The sequence below is a fragment of the Rhodnius prolixus genome, unplaced genomic scaffold (genome assembly GCF_049639745.1).
Source record: "Rhodnius prolixus isolate KJV_2025 unplaced genomic scaffold, Rpr scaffold_21, whole genome shotgun sequence".
NCBI classification, from domain to species: Eukaryota; Metazoa; Arthropoda; class Insecta; order Hemiptera; family Reduviidae; genus Rhodnius; species Rhodnius prolixus.
The window spans coordinates 2,162,630-2,166,066 of record NW_027411606.1 but is presented as its reverse complement, the minus strand read 5'-3'; the positions used below and the strand labels follow the sequence as shown (position 1 = coordinate 2,166,066).

At 27.5% G+C, this 3,437-nt stretch overlaps 1 long non-coding RNA gene across 1 annotated transcript; it reads right to left on the bottom strand.

The window, feature by feature from the left end:
* Positions 1–1,365: 1,365 nt before the first annotated feature.
* On the bottom strand, positions 1,366–3,203 carry LOC141455049 (uncharacterized). Its single transcript, XR_012459118.1, has 3 exons — positions 3,036–3,203; positions 2,111–2,242; positions 1,366–1,646 (listed from the first exon to the last, which is right to left on the bottom strand). It is a non-coding gene; the product is annotated as an uncharacterized lncRNA (long non-coding RNA).
* Positions 3,204–3,437: the final 234 nt, after the last annotated feature.

Below are 3,437 nucleotides of genomic sequence, written 5' to 3'. Positions count from 1 at the left end.
TATGTACTCGTAATTATATTATGCTTGATCATAGTTATATTCTTTTATTAACTTTGAAAAATAAAAGTTTGAAAGAAAGAAATGTCCGAATAACTAATATAATTTCTTTCAATAATTGGTTATATCAGCCAGCCTGCTTACAAATAAATTAATAAGAACAATACGAACGAAACCTTTTAAAAATATACTGTCTCAAGCTGTACACTGGCTTGACAATGAACATACTGTGGCTAGTTTGGTAAATTGTTTATCAGAGAACCGTCCTCAGAAAAAAGCTGTAAGAGTATACTACAATTTAACATTATTTTTATAAAGATGCTACAATTTATATTGTTCTAATTGAAACAATCTTCGCGAAAAATGGAATAGGTCTTTTAGAATATGGAATTAGAATGCATAAGAACTTATTTGTTTATATTCCATTATTAAAAAATTATTGGGAGCTTAGACGTAACAAAACATTCTCTAATTTATTTGAAAATTCAGTGTGTTCTTAGCAACATGATTTCATTTCAGGTAAATCAACTATTATTATTAAAGTGTTGTTTAAAAATTACGTATGTACTTGATTGCTTGATCAAGAACTGTCGTGTTGTCGTTTATCGTATAGACGACATCTCTAATGTTTTTGATCAAGACATCGATAATAACGTTCTTGTTCATAAGCTAAGGCATTGTGGATGTAATGGATATCTTTCAAATTGGATTTTCGATTACTTGATGAATAGAACGAAGATTATAAAAGTAAATACTTCAAGTTATTGCAGTATCGTTTCAGGCGTTTGTCAGATCTCACATCTTAAACCATTTATTTTCCTGTTGTTTATTAAGAATGTTAACTGTTAATCTGAAGTTTTCTTTCTTACTTACGCTAACGATATCAATTTTTTTTTAACAGTTACTACCTTATACAACTTATTAGGATAACCTAACTAGATTTTATTAATGGTGTACTATAGTCACTCCCTGAACCTTTTAAATCTGTACGTAACTTTTTTTTCTAGGACCAATATACTTGAAAGTTTTTAATTTCATTTAGCTCTTACTAATTTAAGTATAGGATAATATGGTTAAGACTTTTTTTCACTCACAGATAACTTTTTATTATCGTGTAGAATCAGTTACATATATAAAAACATCCCAATTTTGGGATACCTGGAGGTACTATAGATTTAGGTATTTCAAGTTGCATAGAATATTTTAAAGATAAGATCTCATTTCCTAACAGTAACAAAGCAACAGCTGTAATTAGTGCACTTAAAGTTTTATTGCCAATTTATTATATTTGTCTTAGAAATGGTGAAACTAGACACTGTAAATTTAGGGAAAGGAGAAGAAAGCAAACTTTATAAAGTTCTTTGTAAATGTATATTTTTATATAAGATTAAATATTTACAATGTTTAAAACTATAATACATTCTACAGTTTTAAGAAATTTACAGAATTTAATAATAATCATAAGTTATTTGAATTTCATAAAAACAAAGCTTTATAGCTAATTGCATCAAGTCCTTCTAATCGTTGTCTTTAGAGTTCACATTGTTTCTGGCTGCAGTGTTGGTAGCAACAATCTCTTTCCAGCGCAGCAGGTCACATAGCATTGATTACTGGATGGAAATTGACTCTACCTGTATTGCTGGTTTTACCTGTAATAATTATTGCGTAATATAAACAAACAAGGATAATTATAAAAACAGGCTCACTCGCATCTGAATATGATAAAAATAATTCTTTTAACTTGCTTAATAAATATTAATAAAAATCTTGATTATATTATTTACTTATCCTATCAATAGATGGCGGTTTTTAGCCAAATTAAAAAACTTATCAAATGTTTACTTTAAACATTACTTAAATTCATTTTATAAAATTTACTCCTATCCATCATTTTTTACTTTTACCACTTTAACCAATTTTTTTTTTTTTTTAACAGGCGGGCATTTTATAATTTTTTTTTTTAAATGCTAGTAATGTATCAGTAAAAATTAGGGGAATGATTTGAAACTAATTATTAAAACTGTAATATATAAGAGTTAGTTATGAAATAGTTTTGTTTTTTTTAATAAGGTTATTGGAGAAACAATAAATAGGATTGTTCCTAAAAATTTACCTTGCATTGTTGAAGTTATATGATAATGCGTAAGTTTGGAAGACTACTACGGGAGAGATGATGCTGATTTTTTTAAATCTGATCTTCAAATGACAAATTATTTTGCTGCAAGCACGTTAAGAGCACCCATTCCTGTAATTACATTTAAAGTTACATTTTAAACATTTACATTTCCTTACAAAATAATTTTATTCATTTTCTTTCCTAGGGAAAAATAACAAGTAGCGCACTAGGCTTAATAAGGAAGCTCTTGGGTTTCAGTAACTTGATTTCTATTGTACACTGTTCATAACGGCCCAGCCACTAAATTTAGTTTTTTGATTAATATTAACCAAGAGAAAGAAATTGATTGAATGCACTTACGGGAAAAAGGAAGATTGGGTAAAGGCTGAGTTAAGTTATTTAAAAACCGGCTCACAGGTAAAAGTTTCCGCCTACACTTAACTATTATTCTTAAATATGATGTAAAGTTCAATTACAATGAGTGAATGATCAGTAAATGCGAGATAATGAGTGAATGAAAGATATTGACGTAACTAGGTTTTCCACTTTAAGCTTTACATATGAAACAAATTCAACATAAGATTAATATCTTAATGTAGTATTACAGGCAATGAAGATTTTGCAAAAATATTAACTTTAAAGAGAAAATTATCGCTTAGGTTCGTGGAAATTCGCCATTTATAAGGTTAGGTAATAGATTAAGTAGTTATTACGGATTTTCGTAAAAACAGCTTCAAAGATTTTGCTCAAACTTTGTGTACTTTTTATTTAAGCCGCATTACATAAATTTTACTGAAAACCGTTCTCTGAAATCTTATTTTGAGACCACTTTTGGAGTACAACTTCAGCCTTAGGTCAAAATCGTAAACTACAATTTAAATAAAATTTTAAGTTTTACTACTAATTTATTATTAAACCTTACCTATTATTTAATTAGAATCCCAAATTTGAAGAAAATCTATCGAGCAGATTTTCAAGAATTAGCCAAAGAAAGTCAGGAGTATAGGTGCTCATTTTTCCTTAAAAAACGATTTCTAGTGGAAAATATACTTTTATTACTTAATTCAAGTTGATTATTTAATATTCTATCATTTTTTAAAAGTAAAAAATTAGTACTATTAATGTTTAACTGGAACTACTTTTTGTATTCTTCCGCAAAACCATGTGCTTAGGTGTGACGTCATAAAGTAGTCCCAAATTAATTATTAAAATAAAAGACTTTAAAACAATTAATAGTGTGGGAAAATCATTTTTTTATCTAAATTAACTTGTTATTATTCCATTTTAAACAGAAGTATGCTTAAATTTGATTTGATAAGAAAAT